The following is an 18,787-nucleotide window of genomic DNA, read 5'->3' on the forward strand; positions in this document are numbered from 1 at the left end:
CTTTCAGGGAAGTTACTTTATGAGTTTAGTATAAACTTGACACCAAAATGAGGTGAAGACAGTAGAATAAAGGAAAAATTTACAGATCATTCTCACTCATAGAAAAATTCTTAATATAACATATACTGATTCGAGTGATGTGTAAAAGGTTGTAAATTATGAGCAAGTTGCTTTAATACCAGGAATGCAGGATTGCTTTACTATTATAAACCTGATTAATGTGACTCACCACATTAACAGATTAAAGGAGAAACACCATATAATCATTTTGTCAAAGAATAACTTAGACATTTAGTTTATCTGCAGGAATTTACTGATTGAGAGAGGCAGTCAATAGACTGATGCCAAGGAAAGGCAAAAACAAGATTTATTAGATGGGGAGACAGAGAAGTAGGAAAAGGCTTCAGTCTGGCAGCAATGAGTCATGATTGCAGATTATTTAGGGGTAAGCAATTTGTTGCCAGCTAGGAAAGAGGTCAGTCAGTCTGGTCATTCTGTTTCAGCAGAATAACTAGTGCATTAAATGTAAAATTTTAGTTATTTATGTTTTCTCAAAAAAATGAGAATTTGTGGTGTATGCATAACAGGATATCTCTGGGCAATTTCTGCAATGGCCCTTCTGTTGGCACCTTCACATTAGTTAATTTGGGTTCACACCATTTCTCCATTAAGAGTTCTGTCTTAACAAATGCATAAAAAGCATTTGATAAAATTGATAAAACTCGACATTTGGTAAAACAAAACCCTTAGCAAATTAGAAATAGGGAGGAATTTCTTTTTTATTGTAATTTTATTGATATATATTCATATACCATATAATCATCCAAAGTATACAATCAGTGGTTCTCAGTATCATCATATAGTTGTGCATTCATCATCACAGTAGATTTTTGAACATTTTCTTACTCTGTAAGCAATCAAAACAGAATATAAATAAAAGTAAAAAAGAACATACAGAACATCCCATACTCCTTCTTCTCCCTATTATTTATTTATTTACTTTGTCTTTATTATCTTACATGTCTGTCATTTTATGACAAAAGGAGTGTCAGTCACAAGTTTTTCACAATCATATCGTCATTCTGTAAAAGCTACATAGTTATACAATCATCTTCAAGAATCAAAGCTAGTAGAATACAGCTCAATGGTTTCAGATATTTTCCTCTAACTACCCCAAATACACCAAAACCTAAAAAGGAATATCTATATAAGATATTCCTTTTTAGGAATAACTTAATTCCTAAAATTAAGTTATTCCTTAAGAATAACTTCTAGAATGACCTCTCAACTGTATTTGAAATATCTCAGCCACTGAAACTTTGTTTTATTTCATTTCTCTTCCCTCTTTTGGTCAAGAAGATTTTCTGAATTCCATGATGCCAGGGCTAGGCTCATGTCTGGGAGTGTAGGTTGCCAGGGAGATTTACACCCCTGGGTTTTGTGGCCTGCATGGGGTAAGCAATGAGTTCACCTGCCAACTTGGCTTAGAGAGAGAGGTCACATCTGAGCTACATAAGAAGTTCTCTGGGGGTGATTGTTAGGCATAATTATAAGTAGGCTGAGTTTCTCCTTTGCAGGAATAAGTTTCCTATGGGCAATACCCAAGATCAAGGGCTTGACCTATTAAATTGGTAGTCCCCAGTACTTGTGAGAATATCAGGTCTTCCCTAAGTGGGGAAGTTAAACATTTCCCCCCAGTCTCTCAAAGAGACTTTGCAAATACTTCTTAATCTTCTACTGAGATTACTCTGTGATGTATCAGGGCATCACACTAACCTGTACAAACCAACAAGATGAGAGGAACTCCTTTCACCTGATAAATGTTATCTAAAAAAAAATCTACAGCAAATGCATATTTAAAGATGAAATGTTGAATGTAATCTCTTCAAGACAAACATATCTTCCTGCTATCACCATTTCTATTTTTTTTTGTAATAAATGTGGGTTTTACTAACATATTAAATTTTTAAAATTCAGGATTCAACTTCTTTTTTATTATGAAAAATAACATATATATAAAAAAGCAATAAATTTCAAAGTTCACTGCAATAATTAGTATAGAATAAATTTCACAGTTTGGTATGGGTTACAGTTCCACAATTTTAGATTTTTCCTTCAAGCTGCTCCAAGACACTGGAGACTAAAAGAAATATCAATATAATAATTCAGCAAACTCATTTGCCAAATCCTATCTTCCTTGTTATAACTCCACCTTCTCCTTTCATCTTTCTCCCACTCTTATTCCCTTTTTGGTGCTTTCAGTGTTTGCCTCATGTATTTTGGAGCACTCTAGCTTGGTGCATGAGTATTTATGATTGTTATGTCTTCTTGTTGAATTGTTCCTTTTATTAATACATAGTGTCCTTCTTTGTCTCTTTGAATTGTTCTACATTTGAAGTCTAATTTGTTGGATATTAGTATAGCTACTCTTGCTCTTTTCTGATTGTAGTTTGCATGAAATACCTTTCCCCAACCTTTCACTTTCAACCTATGTTTATCCTTGGATATAAAATGCATCTCCTGTAGACAGATAGAAGTGTCCTGCTTTTTAAATCCGTTCTGTTAGTTTATGTCTTTTGATTGGGGAGTTTAATCCATTAACATTAGTGTTATTACTGTAAAGGCAGTACTTTCTTCTACCATTTTGCCTTTGGACTTTCTTCTACCATTTTGCCTTTGGATTTTGTATGTCATATCTAAATTTTCTTCTTTTTACCATTACTGGTAGTCTTCATTTCTACATTCTTCTCCACACCTCTCTCTGCTGTCTTTTCCTATTTGTCTCTAGTGCTCCCTTTAGTGTTTCTTGCAGAGCTGGTCTCTTTGTCACAAATTTTCTCAGTAATTTTTTTTGTCTGAAAATGTTTTAATCCCCCCCCCCTTTTTTTTTGCATGTGTAACACTGGGAACTGAACTCAGGTCTCTGGCATGGCAGGTGAGAACTCTACCTACTGAGCCACTGTGGTCCGCCCTCCCCCTCACTTTTAAAGGGCAATTTTGCTGGATATAGAATTCTTGGCTGGCAGTTTTTCTCTTTTAGTATCTTAAATATATTGTACCACTGTTGTTCTAGTTTGCTAGCTGCTGGAATGCAATATACCAGAAATGGAATGGCTTTTATTTATTTTTAATTTTTTTTTACATGGGCAGGCACCAGGAATTGAAGCTGGGTCCTCAGGCTTGGCAGGCAAGCATTCTTACCTGCTGAGCCACCGTGGCCTGCCCCGGAATGGCTTTTAAAAGGGGAAATTTAATGAGTTGCTAGTTTGCAGTTCTAAGGTCGAGAAAATGTCCCAATTAAAACAAGTCTATAGAAATGTCCAATCAAAGGTATCCAGGGAAATATACCTTGGTTCAAGAAGGCTTATGAAGTTCACGGTTTCTCTCTCAAGTGGAAGGGAACATGGTAAACACAGTCAGAGTTTCTCTCTCATCTGGAAAGGCATATGGTGAACACAGTCAGGGTTCCTCTCTCATCTGGAAGTACCTAACAACTAAAATAAACACAGCATCATCTGCTACCTTCTTCTCCTGGCTCCCTATTTCATGAAGCTCCCTAGGAGGCATTTTCCTTCTTCATCTCCAAAGGTTGCTGGCTGGTGGACTCTGCTTCTTATGGCTATGTCATTCTGCTCTGCTCTCTCTGAATCTCTCATTCTCCAAAATGTTTCCTCTTTTATAGGACTCCAATAAACCAATCAAGACCCACCCAAATGGGTGTAGACATGTCATCACCTAATCCAATTTAACAACCACTCTTGACTAAATCAGATCATCCAGGGAGATGATCTGATTACAGTTTCAAACATACAGTATTGAACAGGGATTATTCTACCTTTATGAAATGGTATTTTGATTAAAACATGGCTTTTCTAGGGGGCATACATCCTTTCAAACCAGCACAACTCTCTTCTCACCTCCATGGTTTCTGCTGAGAAGTCTACACATAATCTTATTGGACTTCCCTTGTATGTGATCGATTGCTTTTCTCTTGCTGCTTTCAAAATTCTCTCTTTCTCTTTGACATCTGACATTCTGATTAGTAAATGTCTTGGAGTATGTCTATTTGGATACATTCTGTGTGTGGCCCCAGCAGTTGTTCTGTACTGTTTCTGGTTATTTACTAGTTGCTCTGGAGGATGAACTAAATTCCACACCTCACTAAACTGCCATCTTGGACCCTCTCCTCTCCCACTCTTTAGGAGTATTTGGGCTAATGACCAATTCTAACTTTTTAATGCTGGAAAGGGCTGTTGACAATATGGGATGGGGGATGGAGCTACCTGAAGTTCTGGAGAGGCTGGCACTTCTGGGTTTCAGGACTTATCTGGCCTAGGAATCCCTATGGAGGTTGTAGGTTTCTGGAAAGTAATCATCATGCATGGAAACTTTGTAGAATCTCAGATAAACTTCTAGGTTTCTTTAGGGTTGGCAGGAATAGTTTTGGTTGGTGTTTGGCATACCATAATTAGTAATATCTAGTTGAAGCTTGTGTAAAAATAGCCTCCAGAGTAGCCTCTCAATTTATTTGAACTTTCTAAGCCATGATACCTTATTTGTTACAATTCTTTTCCCCTTTTGGTCAAGCAGGCATCATTGATCCCATGGTTCCAGGACCAGACTCATTCCTGGGAGTCATACTGCAAGTTGCCAGGGAGACTTTTACCCCTGGATGTCATGTTCCATGTAAGGGGGAGGGTAATGATTTTACTTGCAGAGTTGGGCTTAGCAAAAAAAAAAAAGAGGTTTTCTGGAAGTAATTCTTAGGTACAAGAATAGGTAGGCTTAGCTTCTCTGCTACATAAAGTAGTTCATAAGAACAAGCCCCAAGATCAAGGGCTTAGACTAATGACTTGGGAGTTCTAATGCTTGAGAAAGTATCAGGAGGTTCCCTGGTGGTAAAGTTTAATAGCTCCATATTTTTTCTCCCATCCTCCAAGGGTCTTTGACAATACTTTTAATTATCTTCTCAACATACTCTGGTATGTATCCAGGCATTACATTAGGCTATACAGAATTATAAGCCCTCATCCCCATTTTGGACTCCATGTGTTTGGGTTGTTTAATCAGTTGCATTTAAAATGTAATAAAGGTCCTAGCCACTGCAGTAAAAAAGGAGAAAATTAAAAGAATTAGAAAAAAAGAAAATACATCAATATTTGCATATATTATAGTCTTCATAGTAGTTCTCGAAAAAACTATAGATAAATTATTATTAATTGATAAGAGAGTTTAGAAGGTTTGCTAGATATTATGTCAATATACAAAAGTCAATTGTATTTCTTTCTTTTTTTTTTGTTAGCTGTATGGTGAGGGTCACATTTCATTCTCTTTCCATATGAGTATCCCATTATTGCAACACCATTTGTTGAATTTTTGTTTTTGTTTGTTTTGGCAAGTGCATGGGCCAGGAATTGAGCCCAGGTCTGCCAAAATGTGATTTACTGGAACTGGAGTGGCTTTTAAAAAGGAGAATTTAATAAGTTACAAGTTTACAGTTCTAAGGAAGTGAAAGTGTCCAAGTTAAGGTACCAACAAAAGGTTACCTTAATTAAAGGAAGGTCCATGGGTTAGGAACACCTTTGTCAGCTGTGTAGTCATGTGGCTGGCATCTGCCTCTCCTGGCATCTGCCTCTCCAGGTTCTGGCTTGCTTAACATCTCATGGCAATGTCTGCTCAGCTCCAAGCATCTCCAAACATCCATGTCTCTGTTCTCCATGTGTCTGCATCTATGTCAGCTCTGCTGTGAAATTTCTGTCATTTCTGGTGTTTCTCCAAAATATTTCCCCTTTTAAGGACTCTAGTAATCTAATCAAGACCCACTTGGAATGGGTGAGTCATATCTTCATCTAATCAAAAGTTAATAACTACACTTGGTTGTGTCATATCTCCATGGAGGTAATTTAATCAAAAGATTCCAACTTACATTATTAAATTAGTATTAAAAGAAACAGCTGCCTCCACAAGATTGAATCAGGATTAAAACATGGCTTTTCTGGGGCACATAATAGATTCAAACCAGTACACTATTCATTACCAAATTTTTTATTATCCCAAATAGAAACTCTGTACATGTTAAACCTTAATTCCCTATTCCCTACCCACACCCCATCCTGTGGTAACCTATATTTTAGATTTTTACTCTTTAAATTTGCTTACTCTAAAAATATTTCATATCAGTGAGGCCAAACAATATTTGTCTTTTTTCCATCTAGCTTATTTTACTCAATATAATGTCTTCAAAGTTCATCCATGCTGTAACGTGCCTCAGAGCTTCGTTCCTTCTTATGGCTGAATAATAACAGTTGTGTGTGTATATCACATTGTTTATCCATTCATCAGCTGATGGACACATGGGTCACCTCTATCTTTTGGAAATTGTGAGTAATGCTGCTATGAACATCACTGTGCACATATACTTCTTTTTTTATTAATTTTTAAATTTTTTTAAAAAATTACAAGAAAGAAACACAAACATTCTTAATATATGATCATTCTGTTCTACATATATCATCAGTAATTCACAATATCATCACATAGTTGCATATTCATCATCATGATCATTTCTTAGAACATTTGCATCAATTCATAAAAAGACAACAGAAAAATAAAATGAAAACAAAAAAAATTATACATACCATACCCCTTACCCCTCCCTTTCATTAATCACTAGCATTTCAAACTAAATTTATTTTAACGTTTGTTCCCCCTATTATTTATTTTTATTCCATATATTCTACTCATTTGTTCACAAGGTAGATGAAAGGAGCATCAGACACAAGGTTTTCACAATCACACAGTCACATTGTGAAAGCTATATACAATCATCATCAAGAAACATGGCTACTGGAACACAGCTCTACATTTTCAGGCAGTTCCCTCCAGCCACTCCATTACATCTTGAATAACAAGGTGATATCTACTTAATGTGTAAGAATAACCTCCAGGATAACCTCTCGACTCTGTTTGGAATCTCTCAGCCATTGACACTTTGTCTCATTTCACTCTTCCCCCTTTTGGTCAAGAAGGTTTTCTCAATCCCTTGATGCTGGGTCTCAGCTCATTCTAGAGTTTATCTTAACCCCTTGATGCTGAGTCTCAGATCATTCTAGGGTTTCTGTCCCACATTGCCAGGAAGGTCCACACCCCTGGGAGTCATATCCCATCTAGACAGGGGGAAGGTGGTGAGTTTGCATGTTGTGTTGGCTGGAGAGAGAGGTCACATCTGAGCAACAAAAGAGGTTCTCTCGGGGGTGACTCTTAGGCCTAATCCTATGTTCTCCCTCTTGAAATCTACCATTGTAGGTTTCCATTGTTTTTTTCATCTCTTCTACTGTGCCTTTTATTCCCATATGTTCTGAGATTTGTTTTTTCAGACTTTTGACTCCTTTTCTTTTCATTCCCTGCCTTCTTTATATCCTCCCTCAATTCATTGATTTGGTTTTTGATGAGGTTTTCCATGTCTGTTCATATATTCTGAATTAATTGTTTCAGCTCCTATATCTCATTTGAATTGTTGGTTTGTTACTTTGACTGGGCCATATCTTCAATTTTCCTAGTGTGATTTGTTATATTTTGCTGGTGTCTAGGCATTTAATATGCTTAATTAGTTTATTCTGGAGATTGCTTTCACTTCTTTTACCTAGGGTTTTCTTGCTGGATGAATTTGTTGTCTATCTGTTCTTTGACATTCAGTTCAGCTTTTTCTGAACCTCCAGCTTAGGTTTTGTTTAACAGAGCAGAGTTTCTCAGTTCTTGATTTCTTGTTTCCTGCCCTGCTTGTATGGTGCCTTCCCCCCCCCCACACACCCTTAGGAGGGTCTAATTAGGTATTATAGACCCCAGCCAGATTTTCCTAGGCCAAAGTGGCCTCCTATCAGGAGGAAAGAGTCACCTGCATCAGTTTTCCCTGAGGGTGAGACCCAGCAGGTTGAAAGACTTTCTTGTGAGGTCTCTGGACTCTGTTTTTCTTATCCTGCCCAGTATGTGGTGCTTGTCTGCCTGCAGGTCCCACCAGCATAAGATGATGTGGTACCTTTAACTTTGGCAGACTCTCCCTGCTGGGGGCATGGTGGAGACAAAGGAGAGGTTGTAGGCTGGTTTTAATGACTTCAAATTACCAAGCCCTGGGGTCTGAATTCCTTGAGGGAGGGATTCCACCTGAGTTGGGCTTCATCCCTCTCCTGGGAAAGGCACATGCTCCAGACAAGCCCTCAAATGAGAGCTTGTTTCTGCCTATGCCTGGGGCAGTTGCAGCCTGAGAAGTTCTGCCACTGTATCAAAAGGTACTCAAGCCTCTGTAGAAACACAGCCACAAAAACCTCTGTTTCTTTTTTTTTCTTCTTTTTCTGTCAGCCCTGCCCCCTTGGCATGGGGCAAAAATGAGCAACTTCCACTTTGACCAGGTTCACCTGAGCTGGGGCCTATTTTTAGCAGTCAGAATTTGTTAATTAATTCCACAATTGGCATTTGTTTGGTCTCAGCCCCTCCTGCTGGTAAAGTCTCTTTCCTTTCCCCTCTGGGGAGCAGCCTGTTGGGGAGAGGTGCCGGCCACCGTGGCTTGGGGAACTCATGGTTCTGGGGTGGGGGGGCTCGCAGCCAGTCCAGCTTGTCCAGACTGGATTACACTGTGTGTCCAGTCCCTGACGTGGCCCCAAGAGCTGTTCTGTACTGTTTCTGGTTATTTAGTAGTTGTTCTGGAGGACGAACTAAAATGCGCACATTGTTAAGCCACTATCTTGGCCTGGAAGTCCACATATACTTTTGAGTACCTGTTTTCAAGTATTTGGGATATATACCTAGAAGTGAGATTACAAAGTCATATGGTAATTTTATACAATAACATCTGAGGACTGGTCAAACTGTTTTCCACAGAGGCTGCCCCATTATATAGTCCCACTAGCACTCAATGAGTATTCCTATTTCTCCACACCCTCTCCAATACTTTTAATTTTCAATTTTTAAAATAGCCATTATAGTGGGTATGAAATGGCACCACATTTTGGTTTTGATTTGCATTTACATAATGGCTAATGATGTTGAACATCTTTTCATGTGCTTTTTTGCCATTTGTGAATCTCCTTTGGAGAAATTCCCATTTAGTCTTTAGGCCCTCCTTTTTTTTTTGCATGGGCAGGCACCAGAAACCTTTAGCCCATTTTTAAATGAGCATTTTTTGGTCCTTTTGTTGTTGAGTTGAAGGATTTCTTTACATATTTTGAGTAATAATTCCTTATTGGATATGGGATTTCTAAATATTCCCTCCCATTGTATAGGTTGTTTTACTGTCATGATAAGTTCCTTTGAGGCACAAAAGTTTTTAATTTTGATGAGGTCCCATTTATCTGTTTTTTTTTTCTTTTTTTCTTTTTTGCTTGTGCTTTGGGTGTAAAGTCTAGAAAACCATTGCCTAACACAATGTGCTGAAGAGGCTTTCCTATGACTTATTCTTGAAGTCTGATAGTTCTGGTTATTCCATTTAGGTCTTTGATCTATTTTAAGTCAATTTTTGTTTATGGTGTGAGGTAGGGGTCCATCTTCAATCCTTTGTAAGTGGAGATCTAGTTTTCCCAGCTCCATTTGTTGAAGTGATTATTCATCCCTAATTGAGTTGTCTTTGCCTCCTTTTAAAAATTCAGTTGGCCAAAGGATTTTAGCACACATTGGTGTTTTAGTTTGCTAGCTGCCAGAATGCAATATAACAGAAATGGAATGGCTTTTAAAAAGGGGAATTTAATTAGTTTCTAGAAAAAGTCAATAGAAATGTCCAATCTAAGGCATCCAGGAAAGATACTTTGGTTCAAGAAGCCGATGAAGTTCAGGGTTTCTCTCTCAAGTGAGAAGGCACATGGTGAACACAGTCAGAGCTTCTCTCTCATCTGGAAGGGCACATGGTGAACATGGCATCATCTGCTAGCTTCTTCTCCTGGCTCCCTGTTTCTTGAAGCTCCCCAGGAGACATTTTCCTTCTTCATCTCCAAAGGTCATTGGCTGGTGGACTCTGCTTCTCATGGTTATGTCATTCTGCTCTGCTTTCTCTGAATCTCTCATTCTCCAAAATGTTTCCTCTTTTATAGGACTCCAAGTAAACCAGTCAAGACCCACCCAAATGGGTGGAGACATATCTCCAGCTAATCCAGTTTGACAACCACTCTTGATTAAATCACATCTCCAGGGAGATGATCTAATTACAATTTCAAACATACAATACTGAGCAGGGATTAGAAGAAACAGTTGCCTTTACAAAATGGGATTAGGATTAAAACTTGACTTTTCTAGGGTACATACATCATTCCATACCAGCACAATTGGTATACTTACAAATACTAAAATATTTTGGTAATCTTTCTTACTAACAATGTGAATGTATAATGTATTTTCTCTGTTTCTACTCTGTAGTCCAATGGGAATTAAGTGATGACATTTTGTTATGTCAAACTGTGAACATAAATTTGTACTGTACAGTCCTCATATCCTATAAACAGTATTCAATATATGTATTATATACTTGTTAATAACACCACCAGGATATTAAAAACAATCATGTGAGGGTTGATTTCTGAATTCTCAATTCAATTCCATTGGACTACATGACTGTGCTTATGCCAGTACCCTGTTGTTTTGATTACTGTGACTTTATAATAAGTTTTAAGATCAGAATTGTGAGTCTCAACCCTGTTCTTCTTTTTCAAGATGGCTTTGGCTATTTGGGGTTCCTTACCCTTCCATATAAATTTGATGACTGACTTTTCGATTTCTGCAAAGAAGGTTGTTAGAATTTTTATTGGACTTGTGTTGAATCTGTAAATAACTTTGGGTAGAATTGACATCTTATAGTACTTTAGTTTTCAAATCCATGAACATCAAATGCCTTTCCATTTGTTTAAGTCTACTTTGATTTCTTTTAGCAATGTTTACATCCTTATTCCTAGATATCTGATTCTTTTAATTGCTATTGTGAATTGAATTTTTCTCTTTATTTTTTCTTCTGATTTTCATTACTAGTGTATGAAACCACTACTGATTTTGCATGTTGATCTTGTACCCCAAAACTTTTGAATTAATTTATTAACTCTATTAGATTTTTGAGTGGATTTTTCAGGATTTTTTGTATATAGGAACATGTCACCTGCAAATAGGGAAAATTTTACTTCTTCCTTTCCAATTTGAATGCTTTATTTCTTTTTCTTGCCTATTTGCTCTGGCTAGAGATTCCAGTAAAATCTTGAAGAACAGAGATGACAGTGGACACCCTTGTGTTGTTCCTGATCTTAGAGGGAAAACTTTCATTTTTTTTTACCATTAAATATAGCGTTAGCTGTGGGTTTTCTTATGTGCTCTTTATCATGTTGAGGAAGTTTCCTTCTATTCTGCGTTTTCTAAGTGTATTTATCACAAAGTGGTTCTGGATTTTGTCAAATGCTTTTTCTCTGTCAATTGAAATGACCATGTGTTTTTCCCCTCATTCTGTTAATGTGGTGTTTTACATTAATTGATTTTCTTATGTTGAACCATGTTTGCATACTTGGGATAAAACCCACTAGATCATGCTGTATAATTCCTTTTACATGCTGTTGGAGTACTTTGCTGGTAATTTGTTGAAGATTATTGCATCTTTATTTGTAAAGAGATAATGCCTGTAATTTTCTTATGGTATCTTTATCTGGCTTTGGTGTAGAGTGATTTTATCTTTTAGAAAGAATTAGGGATTTTTCCCTCTTCTTTTTTGGGGGGGGGAAAGTTTGACTAGATTGGTGTTAATTCTTCTTGGAATGTTTAGCAAAATTCCCTTGTGAAGCCATCCGAACCTGGGCTCTTTTTTTGTTGTTGGGAGAATTTTGATGAGATTCAATTTCTTTACTAGTTATTGGTTTGCTGAACTCTTCTATTTCATCTTGAGTCAGTGAAAGGTAGTTTGTATGCTTCTAGAAATTTGCCCATTTTAACTAGGTTTTAAAATTAGTTGGCATACAATTGTTTATAATGTCCTCTTATAGTCCTTTTTATTTCACTGGGTTCAGTAAAAATGTCTCCTTTTTCATTTCTGATTTTCGTTATTTGTATTTTCTTCTTTCCTTTGTCAATCTAGCTATAAGTTTTTCAATTTTATTGATCTTTTCAAAGAACCAACTTTTGGGTTTGTTGATTCTCTGTATTGTTTTTAAATTCTCTGGTTACATTGCTCTCTGCTCTAAACTTTGCTATTTCCTTCCTTCTGTTCACTTTGTGTTTAGTTTTTTGTTCTTTCTACTAGATCTTCCAGATTTGAATTTAAGTTTCTGATTTGAGATTTTTCTTCTTTGTCCTCATCGTCGTCATCTTCTTCTTCCTCTTATTCCTCCTCCTCCTCCTCCTCCTCCTCCTTCTTTTTTGGCATAGACAGGCTCTGGGAATTGAACCCGGGTTTCTGGAATGGCAGGCGAGAACTCCACCACTGAACCACCATTACACCGCCCTCTTCTTTTTTAATGTGAGCATTTAGAGCTATAAATTTCCCTGTCAGCACTGCCTTTACTGTGTACCATAAGTTTTGTTTTGGTGTTTTCATTTTAGCTTGCCTCTAGATATTTTCTAATTTCCTTTGTGATTTCTTCTTTGACTCACTGGTTGCTTAATGATACATTGTTTAATTTCTACATATTTGTGAATTCTCCATTTCTCCTTCTGTTATTGATTTCTGGCTATATTCCATTGTGGTTGGAGAAGATACATCGTATAATCTCAATATTTTCAAATTTATTGATACTTGTTCTATAGGCTAACATCTGGCCATCCTAGAGAATGATCCATGTGCACTACAGAAGAATGTACATTGTTTTTGTTGTATGAAGTATTCTTTATATGTTTGTTAGGTCCAGCTGGTTTAGAATATTCTATTTCTTTATTGATCTTCTATCTATATGCTTTATCCATTATTTAAAGTGTTATATTAAATATCCTACTTTTAATGTAGAACCATCTATTTCTCTCTTCAAATCTGTCAATTTTTGCATCATATTTTTGGGGGCTCTGTTGTTAGGTACATATAAGTTTATAATTTTTATGTCTTATTGAACTTATTAGTTATAATGACCTTCTTTTTTCCTCATAACAATTTTTGACTTAAAGTCTATTTTATCTAGTATACCTAAACCAACTTTCTTTTTGGGGGTGGGTGGGTGGAGGCATGGGCAGACTCCAGGAATCAAACCCAGGTCTCTGGCATGGCAGGCGAGAATTCTGCCACTGAGCCACCACTGCACTGGCCTCAGCTTTCTTTTTCATTACCATTTTCATTTTCAACCTACTTATGTCTCTGAATTTAAGGTGAATTTCTTTTTGGGCCACACTTTCTTATTCATTCTGCCAATCTCCGCTTTTTGACTGGAGACAATAGTGACATTTAAAGCCACTAAAATTAATGCAATACTTTCTTCTGCCACGTTGTCTTTGTCTTTGTATGTTCTATACTTTTTTGATCCTCAATTGTTCCATTAATACCTGCTGTCATATTTATTTGTTTTTGTTTTATATTGTACCATTTTTATTGCCTTCTCATTTCTTTCTTAAAATTTTTAAATGTATTTTCTTTGTGGTTCCCATGCAGTTAAAAGTTAACATCCTAAATATAAAACAATCATATTTGATTTGATAACATGGTATCTTCAATAGCATACATATACAGTGTTCCTATGCGCCTCTGTCCCCCAACCTTCCTTTTGTATTTATTGTAAATTATGTGTTTGTACATTGTATGCCTCCAAACCATTGATTTATCATCGTTTGTATGTAATTGCATTTTAGCAACTGTAAGAAGTTAAAAGTGGAGTTACATAACAATAATACAGTACAATAGTGTGGCATTTATAATTGCTTATATGGTTAACTTTACTGGAGGTCTTTATTTCTTTATGCTGCTTTGTCCGCAGTTTAATATCCTTTCCTTTCGATCTAAAGAACTCCTTTTAGCGTTGCTTGTAGGGCAGGTCCAATAGTAATGAACACCTCTAGCTTTTAAAAATCTGGGAATGTCTAATCTCTCCATCATTTTCAAAAGAAAGTCTTGCTGGATTTAAAATTCTTGATTGACAGCTGTTTTCTCTCAGCACTTTAAATATTTTGTATCACTGTCTTCTTGCCTTCATAATTTCTGATGAGAAATCAGAACTTAATCTTATTGGGCTTCCCTAGTGCATACCTAATTGCTTTTCTCTTGCAGCTTCAGAACTCCCTCTTTATCCTTGGCACTGGACAATCTTTCAGTTTACCCTGTTTAGGGTTGGCCATGCTTCTTACATTTGCATCTTCATGTTTTTTTTCAAAATTTGGTAAGTCTTCTGCTATCATTTCTTTGAATATTCCTTCTGCCCCTTTCTTCTCTTTCTGTGATTTCCATAATGCATATATTGGTACAGTAGATTGTGCCCCACAGTTCTCTTAGGCTCTGTTCATTCTTTTTCTATTGTCTTTTCTTTCTGCCCCTCAGCCTGAATCATTTCAGTTGTCTTGTCTTTAAAATTTCTGATTGTTTCTTCTGCTACTTCCAATCTCCTGTTGAAACTATCTAGGGAATTTTTCATTTTAGTTATTGTGTTCTGCAATTCCACTATTCTCTGGAGTATTCTGATTGTTCTTTCACTGGTTTTTGTCATATCCTTTAGTTCTTTCTTTGTATTCTTCCCTTTCTCTTTGAAAATATTGAGGACCAGTTTTTAAAAAGCCTCTGTCCAGTAAGTCTTCATTGGAACTCTTCATTGATAGTTTCTGGATTTTTATCTTGTTCTTCTGAATAGGCCATCATTTTCTGTTTCTTTGTGTGTCTTGTACATTTTAATATCCTCAAGTGTTAACTATGTGATTTAGTCCCTGAGATGTCTGCTCTTAAGGTTGTGTCCAGCTATAATATGGCAGAAATTTTCTTGAATGTCAGGAGCTAATCAAAAGAAAGAAATTAAGGCAAAAAAAATCATTGTTTTTGCAAATTGTCCCTGCTTTGGCTGGTGATCTCCAGAGCTCTCTTATCAAGAAAATCAGTATGAGGCAAATGGAAATGTAGGCTCTTCCTTGTCTTATCTGATCCTGCATGGAGCTGGGGCACAGAGCCTGTTTCTTTTCCTGGGATTGTGCTTCCTAGAGGCCTTAGGAATTTCCTAATTACCGTTCTAGGAGTTTTAGGGAACTCCTCTCTTCTTTCTCTGAAACAGACCTTTTCCCCTGCTGAGTGCTCTCTTCAGTGATTTAATGCAGGTGGTCTTTTGCCCCAGGCCACTTAAAATTAATTTTGTTTTTCTCACTGTCCTAGCTATCTCTAAGTCACTTCTCTGCTCTCAAGACAAACTCTGGGAGGGAAAGCCTGGACTCATTCCCTAGCTCAGTCTCCCAGACTTCCACCCAATAAATTGGTGCTGACATTTATGCCCTCTAGTATGCACACAGGAGCCACCCTTCTCCTGCTGGAACCAGGCAAGGGACCTACAATGGGACAAAGCTGGCTCTACCCTGTGTTGTGGAAGTGTTGGAGAAAGGGCCAACAAGGGGTGCCAGGGGTTTCTTCTATGACTTTTGAAGCTGTATTATCTTGATTCATCACTTTCCCAGTTAATGCAGCCCTTTAACTATTTTCTGTAATTTTAAGGAAAGTTATTATAAGATTCCTCTATTATCTTTGCCAAAGAAGGGTCGGAACAATGGTCACCCTCAAAGCCAGCCTCCAGTAATCTGAAGTGGCCGATCAAAGGTAAAGATCTGTAATCAGACCACACACCCCTGAAGTTTGGAGGACCAGGTCTTTATGACTCACCCTAGCACCATCAACCTGAGCCAGGAGCCCAAGCTCCAGTCATCACCACTGTCTGCCTTGAGGCTGAGGAAAAGGGCACAGTAGCTGCTGCAGAGAAGGTGTGTAAAGAAGGATTTTATAAAGCTTAACAGTAGCTAACTTTTCTTAGGTAAAGAAGGATTTTATAAAGCTTAACAGTAGCTAACTTTTCTTAGGTAAAGAAGGATTTTATAAAGCTTAACAGTAGCTAACTTTTCTTATGTAAAGAAGGATTTTATAAAACTTAGCAGTAGCTAACTTTTCTTGCCTAATTTAGCTATTTACATGTATTTTAGCTTCTGAATGATAGAAATATCTAGCAAAAGGATTTGTGTCATTTTATATTCACTACTATGCATTTGGTGTGAGTTAAGGATTGTAAAGGAAAGAGTTATGGGCCCCATCAGGCTAAGAAAAACAACTCGGGACCTTCCGGGGTGGTTATCTGCCTCTCCCAACCCCCATGACTCCTTGCACCAGAAATGCTTATTGTGAAAATGATCGTTACCTGCTTCTTGCATGAAGCAGCACCTGTGACCCATGCTCGACCCCCACCCCCCTCCTCCTCCCCATTAAAAAGCTTCCCCAAACCCAGGCGAGGGGCTCTCTGTTCCTGCGTGTTCAGTGAGCCCCACGCATGTGTGGTAAATAAACCCCTTGCGTGTTGCATGAGAGAACGTCTCTTGGAGTCCTCCTTTGCATGGCAAAACTCTCGAATTCTTACAGGTGAAACCCACTGGTAATTATCATAATTTACCAGCTACTTCCTCCTGTCCCTCCCTGGATGTAGCAAAGTGTTCCACTAGACTCTCGAGTTTCAAAGTAGTTGATTCAGACTGTTCCTGCCAGTTCACTAGTTGTTTTGGTGGAGGGACTGATTCCTGGAACTTCTTACTCCACCATCTTCCCATAATCCCACTTATTTGAGGATTTTTGCATCTGTTTTCATGAGGGATATTATTCTGTAACATTCTTTTCTTGTGGTGTCTTTATCTGGCTTCAATATTAGAGTAATGCTGACCTTGTAGAATGAATAGGAAGTGTTTTCTTCTCTTTAATTTTTAGAAGAGTTTGAGCAGAATTTGCACTAATTCTTCTTTGAATGTTTGGTAAAATTCACCAGTGAAGATGATTTTGAGCATTCTTTATTGGAAGATTTTTGATAACTGTTTCAGTCTCTTTACTTGTTATTGATCTCCATTGAGATCTTCCATTTCTTCTTCAGTCACTTTAGGTAGTTTATGTGCTTCTAGTAATTTGTCCCTTTCATCTAGATTATCTAGTTTGTTCACATACAATTGTTCGTAGTGTTTTCTTATAATCCCTTTTTATTTCTGTGGGAGTAGTAGCAATGTCCCTTTTTTCATTTCTGATTTTAGTTGTGTCCTCTATTTTTGTAATTCTAGCTAAAGGTTTGTGAATTTTATTGATTTTTTCAGAGAATAAACTTTTGGTTTCATTGAGTCTCTATTGCTTTTTTTTTTAGATTTTCGATTTCATTTATCTGTGTTTTAATCTTGTTTATCATCTTTCTTCTGCTCACCTTGGGTTTAGTTTGCTTTTCTTTTTCTAGATCCCCCAGGTGTATAGTTAGGTCTCTAATTTGAGATCTTTCTTCTTTTTTAATGTAAGCATTTGAGCTATAAATTTCCCTTTCAGCACTGCCTTTGCTGTATCCCATAAGCTTTAGTTTGTTGAGTGTTCATTTTTGTTTACTTTAAGATATTTCCTAGTTTCCCTTGTGACTTCTTCTTTGACCAGTGGGTTGTTTAGGAATGTGTTGCTTAATTTCCATATATTTTCGAGTTTTCAATTTCTCCCTTTGTTATTGATTTGTAGTTTCATTTCATTGTGATTGAAGAACATACATTGTATGATATGAACATTTAAAATGTATTTGTTTTCTCACCTAACATATAGTCTATTCTGGAGAACGACCCATGTGTACTACAGAAAAATGTGCATTTGCTCTTTTTGGGTGAAGTGTTCTATATATGTCTTTTAGGTATAGTTTATTTATTGTATACTTCAAGTCCTCTGTTTCTTTATTGATTTTCTGTTTAGACGTTCTATCAATTATTGAAAATGGTGTATTGAAGCCTCCTATATTAATGTTGAACCATCTATTTCTGTCCTCAACTCTGTCACTGATTGCTTCATATATTTTGTGACTCTTATTTGGTACATACATATTTATAATTGTTATGTTTTCATGTTGAATTAACCCCTTTATCAGTATATAGTGTCCTTCTTTGTCCCTGTAATTTAGTTCCATTTTAAAATTTTCTGTTTCTTTATTGAGATTATCAGTTTTTGTTTTGTTTTGTTTCCTTGTTTTCCTGATATCCTTTAGTACTGTGTCCTTGTTTTCTTTGTGTATATTGAAGGTCATTCTTTTTTTTCTTTTTCAGGGGAGAGTGTGGACACAGTCCCCCACTACCATAAATTATGCAGTCAAGTTTCCCACATTTGGGGAAATCACAGGGGTAAGCACATCCGAAGTGCAATGGATAAGCCTCGCCCTGGGAAAACCGCCTTCATGATCAAGGTATCTCCCCTGCCAGGTAAGTATTGAAGATCATTCTTTAAAAGCATTTGTCCAGAATGTCCAAATTCTGTTATTCTTCATTGATGGTTTCTGAAGTTTTATCTTTTCCCTTTTGATTGGGTCATCATTTTCTGTTTCTTTTTTTGTCTTGTAATCTTTTGTTGCACACTGTACATTTTACTATTTTAACATTAACTCTGGAATTTAGTCCGTGAGTCATCTATTCCTTAAGGTTTTATCCAGCTAGTGATAAAATAGAGATTTCCTTGAATGCCAGGAGCTTTAAGAAAGAAACAGCTCAATGTAAAAATGCCTTTCACAGTCTTCAAAGATTGGCTTTATGTTTACTGGTGCTTCCCATCAGAGTTTAGCCCTCCTACCTAAAAGATCAGCCCAAAGTGAAAGCATGGGTTGCTCTGTCTTTTATGAGCATGCATCCTGTC

General features: G+C 36.9%; 1 non-coding gene across 1 annotated transcript; it reads right to left on the reverse strand.

The window, feature by feature from the left end:
* Nucleotides 1-18,204: 18,204 nt before the first annotated feature.
* On the reverse strand, nt 18,205-18,368 carry LOC143652445 (U1 spliceosomal RNA). Its single transcript, XR_013160671.1, has one exon. It is a non-coding gene; the product is annotated as a U1 spliceosomal RNA (small nuclear RNA).
* Nucleotides 18,369-18,787: the final 419 nt, after the last annotated feature.

This window comes from Tamandua tetradactyla, chromosome 1, assembly GCF_023851605.1.
Source record: "Tamandua tetradactyla isolate mTamTet1 chromosome 1, mTamTet1.pri, whole genome shotgun sequence".
Taxonomy (NCBI): domain Eukaryota; kingdom Metazoa; phylum Chordata; class Mammalia; order Pilosa; family Myrmecophagidae; genus Tamandua; species Tamandua tetradactyla.